This window comes from Thalassophryne amazonica, chromosome 1, assembly GCF_902500255.1.
Source record: "Thalassophryne amazonica chromosome 1, fThaAma1.1, whole genome shotgun sequence".
In the NCBI taxonomy this organism is placed as follows: domain Eukaryota; kingdom Metazoa; phylum Chordata; class Actinopteri; order Batrachoidiformes; family Batrachoididae; genus Thalassophryne; species Thalassophryne amazonica.
The window spans coordinates 113,300,502-113,317,633 of record NC_047103.1 but is presented as its reverse complement, the minus strand read 5'-3'; positions in this window follow the sequence as shown (position 1 = coordinate 113,317,633).

Genomic DNA, 17,132 nt, shown 5'->3' with positions numbered 1-17,132 from the left:
GGCTCAATGGAGCATCAATTGAGCGATTGCCCCGAACGGTTAAACACCAACGCCCGCCCCTAGAGACTGGGCTTAGGGTGGGCCAAAAAATTCACGTGGGACACACACATATTGCCGCACGACTCCCAGTTACAATCCTTAGTGGGGATTTAACCCTTCAGGCCCCAGCACTGGTAGACACAGGGTCAGAAGGGAATCTGTTAGACAGCAGATGGGCCAGGGAGGTAGGGCTCCCTCTGGTGGCGCTACCTACACCATTGCAGGTGCGAGCACTAGATGGCACCCTACTCCCTTTAATCACACACAAGACACCACCAGTAACTCTGGTAGTGTCAGGGAATCATAGGGAGGAGATTGAGTTTTTGTGACTCCTTCTACCTCCCGTGTGATTCTGGGGTTCCCCTGGATGATGAAACACAATCCCCGGATTGATTGGCCGTCCGGGGTGGTGGTACAGTGGAGCGAAACCTGCCATCGGATGTGTTTGGGATCCTCGGTTCCTCCCGGTTCCCAGGCTAAGGACCAGGTCCAAGTTCCCCCCAATCTGTCGGCGGTGCCGGTTGAGTACCACGATCTTGCTGACGTTTTTAGCAAGGATCGGGCACTCACTCTTCCCCCGCACCGTCCATATGATTGTGCCATCGATTTGTTGCCAGGCGTGGAGTTCCCGTCCAGCAGGCTGTACAACCTCTCCTGACCTGAGCGCGAATCAATGGAGACCTACATCCGGGACTCCTTAGCTGCCGGGCTGATCCGTAACTCCACCTCTCCGATGGGAGCAGGTTTCTTTTTTGTGGGAAAAAAAGATGGCGGTCTTCGTCCATGCATTGATTATCGGGGGCTGAACGAGATCACGGTTCGCAACCGATACCCGTTGCCTTTGTTGGATTCAGTGTTCGCCCCCCTGCATGGAGCCAAAATCTTCACAAAGTTGGATCTTAGGAACGCATACCACCTAGTTCGGATCCGGAAGGGAGACGAATGGAAGAAGGCATTTAACACCCCGTTAGGTCATTTTGAATACCTGGTCATGCCGTTCGGCCTCACTAATGCCCCCGCGACGTTCCAAGCTTTGGTTAATGACGTCTTGCGGGACTTCCTGCACTGATTCGTCTTCGTATATCTGGATGATATACTCATCTTGTCTCCGCACCCTGAGACCCATGTACGCCATGTACGTCAGGTCCTGCAGCGGTTGTTGGAGAACTGGTTGTTTGTGAAGGGTGAGAAGTGTGAGTTTCACCGCACTTCTTTGTCCTTCCTGGGGTTTATCATCTCCTCCAACTCCGTCGCCCCGGATCCGGCCAAGGTCGCAGCGGTGAGAGACTGGCCCCAACCTACAAGCCGTAGGAAGCTGCAACAGTTCCTCGGCTTCGCAAATTTCTACAGGAGGTTCATTAAGGGGTATAGTCAGGTAGTTAGCCCCCTGACGGCCCTGACCTCACCAAAAGTTCCCTTCACCTGGTCGGATCGGTGCGAAGCCGCGTTTAGGGAGTTGAAACGCCGGTTCTCGACTGCACCGGTCTTGGTGCAGCCCGATCCTGGTCGCCAGTTTGTGGTTGAAGTGGACGCCTCTGACTCAGGGATAGGAGCCGTGCTATCCCAGAGCGGAGAAACCGATAAGGTTCTTCACCCGTGTGCCTATTTTTCCCGCAGGTTGACCCCAGCAGAGCGGAACTATGACGTGGGCAATCGAGAGCTCCTTGCGGTGAAAGAGGCTCTTGAGGAGTGGAGACACCTGCTGGAGGGAGCGTCAGTGCCTTTCACGGTTTTTACTGACCACCGGAACCTGGAGTATCAGGACCGCCAAGTGACTGAACCCCAGGCAAGCCCGCTGGTCACTGTTTTTCGGCCGTTTTGACTTCCGGATCACCTACCGCCCCGGGACCAAAAACCAAAGATCGGAAGTCAAGACCGAGCTGTCGGATCCACCGGAACCCATTCTCCCGGAGTCCACTATCGTGGCTGCTCTGACCTGGGACGTGGAGAAGACCGTCCGGGAGGCCCTGGCACATAGCCCGGATCCCGGAACAGGGCCGAAGAACAGACTATATGTCCCACCAGAAGCCAGAGCTGCCGTTCTGGACTTCTGTCACGGGTCCAAGCTCTCCTGCCTCCCAGGGGTGCGTAGGACCGTGGCAGTAGTCCGGCAGCGCTTCTGGTGGGCGTCCCTGGAGACTGATGTCCGGGCTTACATCCAGGCCTGCACCACCTGCGCCAGGGGCAAGGCTGACCACCAGAAGGCACAGGGACTTCTACAGCCACTTCCTGTGCCTCACCGCCCCTGGTCCCACATCGGTCTGGATTTTGTCACGGGCCTCCTGCCGTCCCGGGGACACACCACCATACTCACGATAGTGGACCGTTTCTCCAAGGCGGCCCACTTCGTGGCCCTCCCGAAGCTCCCGTCGGCCCAGGAGACGGCGGATCTCCTCGTCCACCATGTTGTCCGGCTGCATGGGATACCAACAGACATTTCGGATCGCGGTCCCCAGTTCTCCTCGCAGGTGTGGAGAAGTTTCTGCCGGGAACTGGGGGCCACTGTAAGCCTCTCGTCTGGGTATCACCCGCAGACTAACGGACAGGTCGAACAGGCCAACCAGGAGTTGGAGCAGGCCCTCAGGTGCACGACCTCCACACACCTGACGGCTTGGAGTGAACATCTGGCCTGGATCGAGTACGCTCATAACAGCCAGGTGTCCTCTGCCACCGGCCTCTCCCCGTTCGAGGTGTGTCTGGGGTACCAACCCCCTTTGTTTCCTTTGGTGGAGGGAGAGGTCGGTGTGCCCTCGGTCCAGGCCCACCTGCGGAGATGCCGTCGGGTGTGGCGCACCGCCCGTTCGGCCTTGTTGAGGGCCCGGACGAGGGCTAAAGCCCATGCAGACCGTCGACGGTCCCCGGCCCCCACATACCAGCCCGGGCAGGAGGTGTGGCTTTCCACCAAGGACATTCCACTCCAGGTCGAGTCCCCCAAGTTGAAAGACCGATTCATTGGACCCTTCCCCATTCTCAAGGTCCTCAGTCCTACCGCAGTGAGGCTCCAACTCCCGGTCTTTCATGTCTCCAGGATAAAACCACATCACACCTTGCCCCTCTGTGCACCCGGTCCAGCGCCGCCTCCTGCCCGTATTATCGACGGGGAGCCGGCTTGGACAGTTCGCCGGCTCTTGGACGTCCGTCGAATGGGCCGGGGTTTCCAGTATTTGGTGGACTGGGAGGGGTATGGACCCGAAGAACGCTCCTGGGTGAAGAGGAGCTTCATCCTGGACCCAGCCCTCCTGGCCAATTTCTATCGTCGCCACCCGGACAAGCCTGGTCGGGCGCCAGGAGGCGCCCGTTGAGGGGGGGGGTCCTGTTGTGTGGGCCGCTGAAGAGGAGGTACTGCTGGCCCACCACCAGAAGGCGCCCTGCCTGAAGTGCGGACTTCAGGCACGAGAGGGCGCTGCCGCCTCAGGAACAAGCCGTGGTGACAGCTGTCACCCATCATCCGTGACAGCTGTCACTAATCATCACATTGGTATAAAAGCAGGAAGACACCTCCACCAAACTGCCGAGATATCATCTTCATCTGGAGGTAATACTCTCAGCCTTTTGTGATTTATAAATCTGTTATTGTGAGTGTTTGCAGGAGAACCGGTCGTTTTTGCGGAGGCTGTGCAAGACGGCGCTCCTTTTCATCTGAGACCGCTGCAACGTGTTGAGTGAGAGGTGGAGGTGGAATTCCCACCATTGTTACTGGGTGTTCACACACCCACCCTTTGACTGTCTTTTGCTTTCTGCCAGCAGTACCAGATCCGACACGCCGGGAAGGTGGCCACCTGGGGACTCCGGGACTTGGCAGCTCCAGTATTCCTCGGGTTCAGGTGGCGGTGGAAATCGTGTGGTTCCGGTTCGTTTCCAGACGGGCGTCTCCTATCGTCGAGCCTGCCCACACGACACCTTTATTAATTGACTGTTGTACATTCTGAATCTGCTGTGCCCCAATTAGCTGCACTCAATCCACCAGCTGAACATCATTAAGGTCATCCACCTTGCTACAATCGACACCGACAAATTGAATCGTCGCCCCCACGATGAAATAACCCCCATTCCATAACCTTATTCATGCCACCTACATTACATAGGGCCAGAAGGACCCACTTGCACTGCAGACCATGGAAGATGATGAACATTAGAATGATGACCCGCAGTGACTGTAGTTGTCCGCCGAAGTGCAGCTCCTTCAATGGGGGGAGGGAAGACGTACTAGGTTCCACTGGCAAAGATGGCACAACAACCGCAGGATCCGCCGGTGGACTCAACTGCAGAGAAGCAGGTAAACTCACAATCTCTGCCCCCTCCACCTGAGGGGCAACCTGTGTCACCTCTTCCACAACCTCCACCTGAGGGGCAGGCTGAGTTACCACTTCCCGCACAATTGAGGTAGACACAGGGTCCTCAGACCCTGACACCAACCAGCCGCCATTACGCCACCATCTGTCCTCTAATGGCTCTGCCGAGGGTGGAAAAAGCTCCACTGAGGGCAGAAAATGGACCACAGCCTCATCAGGGGACCCAGCCCCTACAACTGCCTTCAACAAAGAGCGATGAACCTGCTTGGCTCTGGTTAAATCATCTTTAGGGGCGATTGTATAAATTGTCCCTTCTTCCTGTGGTGCCCTCAGGACACGATACATCACAGAGGACCACTGATCCTGGATCTTATGATGGCCCTGTACCCCAAAAACTCGCAACCAAACTAACTGGCCCTCCTTCAAGGGAACATCATGGACATGCTGATCATGATCCTTCTTACGACACTCTGCAGCGGCCTTCAGCCGATCCCGAGCTCCATCAAAAGCCATCTGCAAGAGGGTCTGGCGCTCCCAGACCCACTCATGAACAAAACCACCTACAGGCTCCTGAACGCGATCCAACAGAAAATCAACTGGGAGTCTTGGCTCCTGACCAAACATCAACAGAAAAGGAGACTCACCAGTTGCCTGATGTGGCGTAGTGTTGTAAGCATACAAAACCTGGAGCAAACAGGAACCCCAGTGATGCTTTCGAGATATGGGATCATGAAGTGTTGTATTAAAACACTCACACTGCCCATTCCCAGATGGATATTATGGTGTAGTACAAGACTTCTCTATGCCATAAAAGTCACACAACTGCTGGATCAATACACTCTCAAAACTCCGTCCCTGATCAGAATGTATCCGAGCTGGAACCCCAAACCTCGAAAACCACTCCGTAACCAGAACTTGAGCTACCATAGCAACTCGCTGGCTACGGGTAGGGACCGCCCATGTGTACTTACTAAAGATGTCAGTCATTATCAAAACATCTTCTACTCCACCATGACTAGGTTCTAGAATAGTAAAATCAATGGCAAGAATCTCATTAGGCCGGGATGCCAACAGGTGTCCCATAGGGCCACAAACTGCTGGTTGATTCACCTTGGTCACCTGACACCTCTCACATGCCTGGCACAAATCTGCCACTTCCATGGACATCCCTGGCCAATCATGGCAGAACCCTTCAAATCCCCACACAGGATGATAGCCACATGTAACATGGTATCAGGTGAGATGTCTCCACCGCTGACGTAAAGGCTCTAGGGTCCTCTTGACCCCTTGATATACATGCCCTTGATGAACCTCAGTCAACACATAAGCTTTTAAAGCTGCAGGCAACACCAACTGCAACACAGCCCCAGCTCCATTGGACTTAAACACCTGACAGTTCAAAACTCCATCCCTGTCCACCAACCGGTCCCACTGCTGAAGCAGCACCCGGGCTGACTGCGACACCTGTTTGCGCTCCTCCTTATCAGGACATTCCCAAAATGCCCAAAACCCCGGAATCACTGGATCAGCCCGCTGCAGTGCAGCCAGGTCAGATGGAAGACGGTGGGGCAAGACTGCAACCACAGCCTGCCTTACATCCACCTTATTCCCCTGACAAACCTGCTGCAGTGGCTCCGGAAGCTGTGCACCACTAACCAGGACCTGGAAATCCTGCATCCCAGGAGAATGCAAATGAGAAAGGACATCAGCGTTCTTATTGCTATAACCCGAACTATACTTAATCTCAAAATCAAATGAGGCCAACTGTGCTGCCCAACGTTACTCAGTTGCACTGAGTTTTGCAGATGACAAATGACTGAATGGATTGTTGTCAGTGTACACAATACACTTATGGCCCAACAGGTACTCCCTGAACTTGTCAGTCATTGCCCACTTGAGCGCCAAAAATTCCAACTTCATAGAGCTGTAGTTCACCATGTTACGCTCAGTGAGGGGTAACCCATTGCTTGCATAAGCAATCGGCCTAACTTTGCCATCCTGTTCCTGAGACAACACTGCTCCCAGCCCCCATAGCTAGCATCCACCTCCAAAATAAATGGAAGATTAAAATCAGCATATGCCAGCACAGGTATGGAGGTAAGTTTAGCTTTTAGAGTCTCAAAGCTACCGCCACATTCCTCTGTCCAATAACCCAAAAATGGCTGATCTACCCGACTGAGCTTCACCCAAGCCAACTCCACTACCAACTTATGTAGGGGTGCTGCCAACCTTGCAAAACCACCTACAAACTGGTGGTAGTAGCTGGCAAAGCCCAGAAAAGAGCGCAGTTCCGAGAGTGTGACCGGAGGTGGCCAATGAGCAACCACCTCCACCTTACCAGGGTCGGTAGCAACACCCTTATCAGAGATGACATGCCCCTGATAATGCACTTTCAGCTGAAAAACGGCACACTTTGAGTTTCACCTTTAACCCCTCATACTGCAAACACTCCAGCACTACCCTCAACCTATCCAGATGTTGCTCAATAGTAGAGGAGAAAAAACACAATGTCATCCAAATACAACAAGGACAGACACTGCTGGTCACCAAAAATCCTCTGCATCAATCTCTGAAAAGTATCAGGAGTGTTGCAAAGTCCAAAGGGCATATTGTTCCACTCAAACAAACCAAAAGGTGCAAAAGGCCGTCTTGTGACGATCAGCCTCCGCCACAGGAACCTGGTTATACCCACTCACCAGATCCATGGTAGAGAACTAATGAGCCCTAGTGAAGACATCCAAGGACTCATCAATCCAAGGCAAAGGGAAGGCATCCTTCCTGGTTTTTCCATTCAGGAACCTGTAGTCAACACACATACGCAAACTGCCATCCTTTTTCTTAATCAGCACAATAGGAGAGGCATAAGGACTTCTACTCTCTCTAATAACTTGTGCTCTAAGCAGCTGATGTGATCTTTGACCACCTTATACTCAGATGGCGGAATTCTGCGGTACCGCTGTCACACTGGAACATCATCCAGGAGCGGAATCTCATGTGATATTAGGTCAGTACAACCCAGATCCCCATCTTGGGCTGAAAAGACAGAACTAAACTGACCCAACAATGCTCTCACCTTGTACTTCCAAAGGTAAGTGACCCAACTCCAGGGCTGCAATCTCATCCTGCACTGATGGAGAAACGGACTGTGAGGCCACTACCGCCTCCACCTGGGGCACCTCAGCAACCCCTGCAGGCAGACTCACAAGCTGCACCTCCTTCTAAAGTGCCAATCATAGCCCGGTGGCATAGCCACACATCCACAGATCCCACATTCACCACTGGAATGTAGGCTGTATCCTGTTCCACCTGCACCAATGCAGGAGATGCCAACAGTCCAGCAGGCTCAAACAGGGCCGCCCCACCAGAATACCGCTCTGAGCATGTAGCCCTAACAAACTTCATTACACCACCAGGGATTTGACAGGCCTCTCCCCCATGAACCTTAACCTTCCCTGCTCCTTGATCAACAGTACCACTAGCTTTGTGGCACTTCTGAAACACCTGCATGACATACTCAGGACATTCTGCCACCGCTGGCAAATCAAAGGTTGTCATGCCACTAAACAAGGGACATTTTCCGTCTCGGAGTAAAAAAAAACTTCTACATTACTGGAGCATTACCACTGGAGGGCACTTTAGATGAGGGCTCTATACTCAGGCCAGGCACTGCCTCAGCCTGTTCCTGCTTCAACTTCTCATTCTCCATCTTACGCTGAGTGAGAGTCCTGCATTTCCTCTGCCATCATACCACCTGAGACTTTCTCACAATAAGGATGCAACCAAAATAGGGGAAATCACTTCCACAGAAGCCATCTGCTGCTTTGCTCTGGAAAACAGAAAAAAACAAACAAATTGAACAAAAAAAAAAAATGTACTTCACCAAAAAACAAACAGAACACACCTCTCTAGTCTCAATTTGCATCCCACTTCTTGACACCAAATGTAGCAAAGCGGACAAGTTACTCCTGATCATCAAAACAATTCGAAATCATGAACAAACATGATATGTCAGACTTGTGTCACCACCCTGGGAGTTTCACCCAGGGAATTCGACAATTTGAATAACGTCAACTTCAACAGACAGGTTCATTGCAAATGAGAGAGGAGTGGTTCCCAAAATACAAAATTCATTAACAATAATATTACTAGTTAAAAAGACAAGTTTATGAATACTAATTTAAAACACCACTGTTCATATCCACATGAGGGCGCCCTTGCAGCCCGGCAGCACACGCAGCTGTCAGCCTGAAGCTGTCAGAGTTTTCCAGTTGTCCACACTGAGTGTATAAAGCGGCCGCAGCAAACAGGGCATATCCACCAGTCTCACAGGATGAAATCTTCCAGCAGAGCACCAAAGCAAAGCAGCAGGGCCTCCTTCCACAACTCGGTCCAAAATCCGAACTGTCCGCCACAGCAATCAGCTGTAATTCGACACCGCCCCACAGCATCTACAGCACCACAAACACTCAGCAGTGCAACACCAACGACAGCCCACACAGGGGTCTCTAAACAACAAAAAGATTTCTTTAAACACTCAACACACACCTCAACAAGCCTGCAGCTGTGGCCGGTGCCTACCTGTCTTCACGGGAACGTCCAGACACCTACAGTCAATCTCTAGAAAGAGAGAGAAGTGCGCACACCACCCTCCTTTATACAAACACTCCCCTGCCCCAATTAGCTGCACTCAATCCACCAGCTGAACATCATTAAAGTCATCCATCTTGCTACACTAGGTTTGTCATTTCTGGAGGACTACATTCTTGGCAACAGCTAGAGAGATGAGCATTGGATTTTTGAATTTAGATGTAATGTGAACTTTGGAGATATCGCCAAAGAGGCAGAATGGTGCAGATGCTGGGACTCTCTAGCTCAAAATGGTAGAGAGTGTATCAGTGACCATAGCCCATAGAGACTGAACCAGTGACAAAGCCAGATTGCATGAAGATAGTTATCTGGGCTACCTAAAGAACATTGTGAACAGATGACTTTATATTGTATAAGATGTAAGATTGGTGTTAGTGGTCATGGAGAAAATGTATTTACAGATTTGTTCCCAGAAGTCAGGTTTGGGAGAGAGGACCAGGTTTTCCCAATTGGTCAATCAAGCTTTTAGCTTCCTAGTAGGATGGACAAAACATTCTATTAAAATTACCAACCATAACGAGCAAAATAATGGCAGAACCCTTCAAATCCCCACACAGGATGATAGCCACATGTAACATGGTATCAGGTGAGATGTCTCCACAGCATGGCTATCATTGAGAATGCTATGAGAGATTCACCATGAACTTGAATCAGCATTCTTCTCAGCTAGAATAGCTGCTATCAACATCAAGGCGGGAGCAAATTTGGAGACAATATCTTGTTCACACCAGAATGCATTGTCTGCATTCTGGTGCACAAGAAGGCCAAAGTAAAAAAGATCTTTGACAACGGAAGGGCTCAGTGCATTTGAATTTAGGTTTGTAGGATCTCAAGCAACATGCAGAGTAGAAGAGTGAGGGTAAGCTACTGACTACCTAAAATGTTTTCACTGGTGAGTTTTCCATCGCACTGTGTATAGTAATAAGTGCATCTAACGCATTCATTATGCTTTAAGTGGGTTCGTGGTGCATGCACACTCAACATCCATTGCACATACTGGCAGCAGCACATATTGTTGCCAGTGATATTATGTGTTGCCAATCATGGCACCTATCTTCAGCTCCAACAGCTTATCAGTATGACAGTGTATTATGGCTAATGAACATAAATAAATGGAGTGGGAGGAGTAAGAAGTTAAAAACTAGTGAGGTGATTATCAGATTATTCCCTGTTCTGGTAATAGCAGCCTGCTCTACACTTTATTTTATGGTATGTGATTTTGCCAACTTCTGATTGGCCATTCGTCGCTTTCTGAGCTGTACCACATGCCGAGTTGACTGCTGGTGGAGCCGAGTTGACCGCTGGTGGAGCCGAGTACACCTCGAGTGCAGCGTAGCGCTAGCCAGTCGAGCAGCGCCTTCTATCGATAACGACCAATCCGTACTTTGGCTGTCAGTTTATTGACAAGATTCTACATGATGCCTGTGCATTATTTCACAAAGACTATTCCTTATTTAGCCCCTTTCACACGGGCCCACTTCGAGTTGTGTCGTGCGTTGTCATGATGAGGCCGTGTACACAATGCAATAAAAACTAAGAGCACAGAAAAAAAAAAAAAAAAACGCTGCTGGCTGCAGCTGCTGCAGCAGCTCCTCGGTCTTCTCTCACAAATGTGTTTAAATACAGTCCATAAAAGTCCTGCTCACAGACTGATTGCCAGAGACAGGACATGTACACATTTAGTAAAAAGTCCGGACATCTCCAGTCCACTCACGGAAGATTTGTTCGTGCGCGCACACGTAAACAATTAAAAGAAAAAAGGCTGCTTGCGCTCCTCGCTCTCTGCAAACTCTCTTATCACTGTGTTAAAGAAAGGACATAAGTCCTGCTCACAGACTGATTGCCAGAGACAGGACATGTCCACATCAAGTATAACTCCAGACATCTCCACATTTACTCACAGACGGTTCATTCGCGCGTGCGCACGTGCATCTCGCGCACGCATCTCACGGTCAAAAGTAGGAAAGATAAACTATAACAGAACTCAGAGCACAGACCTGCAGCTCAGCACAAGAACAAATAGAAACTAGAAGATAAATCAGAGTGCACAGTCTGCCTGCAGCGCAACTCCTGATGCAGACATTCCTGCGTTGTCATAACACCACAGGAAGCTCAAGGCAGCCCCAGTGTGAAAGGGGCTTTAGAGATTGTGCTCATGAAGTATTTTGGACCTGTTGGTGCAGTATGACAGTAATAATAAAGAGTTGAAACTTCAGATTGATTTTTCAGTTTTAGTATGTTTGACAAACTCCCAATTTTCTTGTTTACCATATAATAAAACAGTTATAGACATTTGATTTCGGTGTACCCATGATTATGCGGACCTGGTCAGGATGGGGTTCACGAAGGCCTCGGTGAACCCCATCCTGACCAGGTCCACATAATCACGGGTACACCGAAATCAAAAGTCTATAATTGTACAGTGTACACCTAATCCTGTCAGACTTCAGAAATGAAGTACAGGAAAGGCAGGCTTCCATTACCAATATTTGGCACCTGTCTATGTTTTTTGTGATTAAAAAAAAAAAAAATATCCAGTGAGAGCCTGAACAGTGGATGTAATATATCTGTCAAGATGGGGCCCATATTGTTTGATAAAATGGAAAATGTGTAGGATAGGAAACCTGAGTTTTCCCCTGCAATTAAAAGGATCAATCTTGGATTAATGGAAGCAGTCAGAGGGTCAATACATTCAGGGCCATATGTACAGTGAGAGAATTTGTGGACACAACCACAAGGGAGTTGAAGTAAATCAATGAAATATTTGAGGGATGGCTTTTGGCTTTAAGTCAAGGCCACTGTGCATGATGTTCAGAGGAAGACATGACGTGAACTTGGCAAGCAGAAGCTATTACTCAATGTTCTGTTTTTGATTTTATTTGGAGTGACGTACCAGTTCTTTCTGGGTTTTTTGTTCCTTGAACTTATTCAAAGCCTTATCAAATTAAAGATGTTGAGATATCAGCTTCACACCATCACACACTCATACCATTTGCAGTGGTACCTGGACCTACAGTCAATTAAAATTGCTGTAGGTGTTTCTTGTTTGGAGTCCACCTGTTTCACATTAAATAAAAAGAGACTTTACATTGCACACCTGTTTCTATGAAGTCCCACAGCTGGCAAAAATCAAACCATAAGATCAAAGGGATTACTGAAAGACAAGATTGTGTGTAAGCACAGCACCGAGGAAGCAGGCTACAAAATCTTTAGCACCATTGAAATTTCTCAAAAGGACAGTGTCCTCAATAAATCTTAAATGGAAGAAGTTAAGTAAAGCCATGTCTTTTCCATAAGCTGGCCACCTGCCAGCTCAATGATCAAGAACCTGATGATCACTGAGGGTGAGCTTCAGAGAGCTATTGTGGACATGGGAGAAACTCCCGGCACCGCCATCACTGTCACCTAGCACCCGTCTGGGTTTAATGAAAGAGTGGTCACCATGAATCATTTGGAGTTTTGAAGGGGAAAGAAAAATTGAACTGTTTGCCATCAGTTTTAAGTATGCTTGCCAGAAGAACCCAGGTACTTATCATCTAGACAATACTGCTGCAACAAAAAAGCATCCTGCTAATGACTATTGTTTTTCAACTGCAGGGACTGGGAGATTTGTTAGGCTGAAGGAAAAGCTGAATGCAACAAGACACACAATTATCCTCAGTGAAAGCCTGCTCCACTGCACCTTGGACCTCACATCAAAACAAAAGGCAATCCTCCAATTACTATGGCCCAAACCCAATACTCTACCTTCACTCTACTACTTTACAGTTTGCCTTCATTTTACACAAAATGAAGGGAAAAGGTGAAGTAGTCGGGTGAAAGGAGCGCACTGGGATCTTTGTTTACATGGACAGCAATGATCTCACTATTGACCTTATTCTGAATAAGCCCATATTCATATTATTGGGTTTACATGAGTTGTTCAAAAGAATATTCCTTTCATATTCCAATTTACATGTTAAAGATGCTTGGTTCACAACTACATTGTGTCCCCTTTACCTAATGGCCCAGTCACACAGCATACAACAATTCCTGAACAAAGGGAAAAAAGAAAAAAAGTCACAAATCGTTGCGAAAAGGTGGACAAATGAGCTTTTGACTTTTCCCATCACAGAATAACCTATGAATCAAGAGCGCAAAAGGGACAAAAGAGGAACAAAACAAAACCGAAGCTAACATTGATCTCGACGCTTTAAACGAAATGCACCTGGAGCCTGCATCCTGCTCTGTGTTCCAGGACTCCGCACTGGGATGGAGCTCTGTAGCACCTGAGTCCTGGAGAAACTGCAAACAGAAGCACGTGATCCAACCCACTGTGGAGATCTGTGTGCACGTTGGTGGATCCACCTGCTCTGGTTCCTCGTCCATAACAAAAGAGGGATCATCTACTTCATCCTCACTGTCTGACAACATGCTGCGTGCTCCGTCTTACGCCAATTAAAAAAAAAAAATGCTGGTGTGCTTGTGGTGGCTGCTGTATCACTGCATTACATTACTAAGCCATATATATTGATTTATAATGGAAAACTGTCAAAAGGGGGAATAAATATAAGTGTAAAGATGACTGAATATATCAGAGCAGTAAAATGATCCCTGTAACTCAGCCACATGGGGTGTGCAGCCAGTACATTCTGAGTGCCGGTCCCAAGCCCGGATAAATGAGGAGGGTTGCGTCAGGAAGGGCATCCGGCGTAAAACAAGCCAACCCAACTATGCAGACTCAGAATCGAATTCCCATACCGGATCGGCCCGGGTTAACAACGTCCGCCACTGGTGCTATTGCCCAACAGGGTGCCGGTGGAAATTGGGCTACTGCTGGGCGAAGACGACGATGAAGAAGAGGAGGAAAACGTTGCCACGAACAGCGGGAGAAGAAGAAAACTAGAAGGGTGGAATTGAGAGTGGGGACTTTGAATGTTGGTAGTATGACTGGTAAAGGGAGAGAGCTGGCTGATATGATGGAGAGGAGAAAGGTAGACATATTGTGTGTGCAAGAGACCAAGTGGAAGGGAAGTAAGAGCAGGAGCATCGGCAGTGGGTACAAGTTGTTGTACCATGGTGAGGACAGAAAGAGAAATGGTGTTGGGGTCATTTTAAAGGAAGAGTATGTTAAAAGTGTGTTGGAGGTTAAGCGAGTGTCTGACAGGGTGATGAGTGTGAAGTTGGAAATTGAAGGGGTGATGATGAATATCATCAGTGCATATGCCCCACAGGTAGGTTGTGAGATGAAGGAGAAAGAAGATTTCTGGAGTGTGTTAGATGAGGTGGTGGAGAGTGTGCCCAAGCATGAAAGAGTGGTGATAGGAGCAGACTTCAATGGGCATGTTGGTGAAGGGAACAGAGGTGATGAGGAAGTAATGGGTAGATATGGTATCAAGGATAGGAATGGGGAAGGACAGATGGTAGTTGATTTTGCAAAAAGGATGGAAATGGCTGTGGTGAATACCTACTTTAAGAAAAGGGAGGAGCACAGGGTAACATATAAAAGTGGAGGAAGGTGCACACAGGTGGACTACATTCTTTATAGGAGATGCAAGCTAAAAGAAATCACAGACTGTAAGGTGGTAGCAGGAGAGAGTGTCACTAGACAGCAAAGGATGGTTGTTTGTAGGATGACTTTAGAGGTAAAGAAGAAGAAGAGAGTGAGAGCTCAACAAAGGATCAGATGGTGGAAGCTGAAGGAGGAAGACTGGTGTGTGAAATTTAGCGAGCAGGTGAGAGAAGCACTAGTTGGAGGGGAAGCAATTTTGGACAATTGGAAGAGTACTGCAGATGTGGTGAGGGAGACAGCTAGGGCAGTACTGGGTATGACATCTGGACAGTGGAAGGAAGACAAGGAGACTTGGTGGTGGAATGAAGAGGTCCAGGAAAGCATAAGGAGAAAGAGGTTGGCGAAAAAGTTTTGGGATAGTCGGAGAGATGAAGAAAGTAGACAGGAGTACAAGGAGATGCAGCGTAAGGCGAGAAGAGAAGTGGCAAAAGCAAAGGAAAAGGCACATTGCGAGCTATACAAGAAGTTGAATAGTAAGGAAGGAGAAAAGGACTTGTACCTATTGGCCAGACAAAGGGACAGAGCTGGAAAGGATGTGCAGCAGGTTAGGGTGGTAAGAGATGCACATGGTAATGTGCTGACAAGTGAAGAGTGTGTGCTGAGAAGGTGGAGGGAATATTTCGAAGAGTTGATGAATAAAGAAAATGAGCGAGAGAAAAGGCTGGATGATGTGGTGAGAGTAAATCAGGAAGTAAAAGAGATTAGCAAGGAAGAAGTGAGGGCTGCTATGAAGAGGGTGAAGAGTGGAAAGGCAGTTGGTCCAGATGACATTCCAATGGAGGCATGGAAATGTCTAGGAGAGATGGCAGTAGAGTTTCTAACCAGATTGTTTAATAAAATCTTGGAAAGTGAGAGGATGCCTGAGGAGTGGAGACGAAGTGTGCTGGTTCCTATTTTCAAGAACAAGGGTGATGTGCAGAGCTGCAGTAACTACAGAGGCATAAAGCTGATCATCCACAGCATGAAGTTATGGGAAAGAGTAGTAGAAGCTAGGCTTAGAAAACAGGTGAAGATCTGTGAGCAGCAATATGGTTTCATGCCGAGAAAGAGCACTACAGATGCAATGTTTGCTCTGAGAATACTGTTGGAAAAGTACAGAGAAGGACAGAAAGAGTTACATTGTGTGTTTGTGGACTTAGAAAAAGCTTATGATAGGGTGCCAAGAGAAGAGTTGTGGCATTGTATGAGGAAGTCTGGAGTGGCAGAGAAGTATGTTAGGGTAGTACAGGACATGTACAAGAATAGTGTGACAGCGGTGAGATGCGCAGTCGGAATGACAGACTCATTCAAGGTGGAGGTGGGATTACACCAAGGATCAGCTCTGAGTCCTTTCTTGTTTGCAGTGGTGATGGACAGGTTGACAGATGAGATCAGACAGGAGTCCCCATGGACTATGATGTTTGCAGATGACATTGTGATCTGTAGTGAGAGTAGAGAGCAAGTTGAGTCTAGTCTGGAGAAGTGGAGATATGCTTTGGAGAGAAGGGGAATGAAAGTCAGTAGAAGCAAGACTGAGTACATGTGTGTGAATGAGAGGGAGCCCAGTGGAATAGTGCAGTTACAAGGAGTAGAAGTGGTGAAAGTAGATGAGTTTAAATATTTGGGGTCAACTGTTCAAAGTAATGGAGAGTGTGGTAGAGAGGTAAAGAAGAGAGTGCAGGCAGGGTGGGGTGGGTGGAGAAAGGTGGCAGGAGTGATTTGTGACCGAAGAATATCAGCAAGAGTGAAGGGGAAAGTTTACAAAACAGTAGTGAGACCAGCTATGTTGTATGGTTTAGAGACAGTGGCACTAACAAAAAGACAGGAGGCGGAGCTGGAGGTGGCAGAGCTGAAGATGTTGAGATTCTTTTTGGGAGTGACAAGAATGGACAAGATTAGGAATGAACATATCAGAGGGACAGCTCAGGTGAGACGGTTTGGAGACAAAGTCAGAGAGGCGAGATTGAGATGGTTTGGACATGTGCAGAGGAGGGACCCAGGGTATATAGGGAGAAGGATGCTGAGGATGGAGCCACCAGGCAGGAGGAGAAGAGGGAGACCAAAGAGGAGGTTCATGGATGTGCTGAGAGAGGACATGCAGGTGGTTGGTGTGACAGAGGAAGATACAGAGGACAGGGTGAGATGGAAACGATTGATCTGCTGTGGCGACCCCTAACGGGAACAGCCGAAAGACAAAGAAGAAGTAAAATGATCCCTGTGAATGCCGCGCATTGACTCCCCATGTGCAGTTATTTACACCAGCTGATCACTGAGCAGCTGATCCACAAGGTGAATTCTGCCTTCCAGAACAGCGCTTATACGAGGTCTGTTAGAAAAGAATCGGACCTTTTTATTTTTTGCAAAAACCTAATGGATTTGAATCATGTGTGCTTGCATGAGCAAACCTTGAACCTTCGTGTGCATGCATGAACTTTTTAACGCATGACGATTGCATCATTTTCTGGTAAGCAGCCTTTGTGTGAGGACATGTGCAGTGCGCTCAGCGGATTGTCATTTCAAGGAAAAAGACGGAACGACTGGAGTAGCACCGCATCAAATTTTGCCAGAAACTGGGCGACAGCCAGGTGGAAACCATTCGGATGATTCAGACAGCTTTCGGTGAC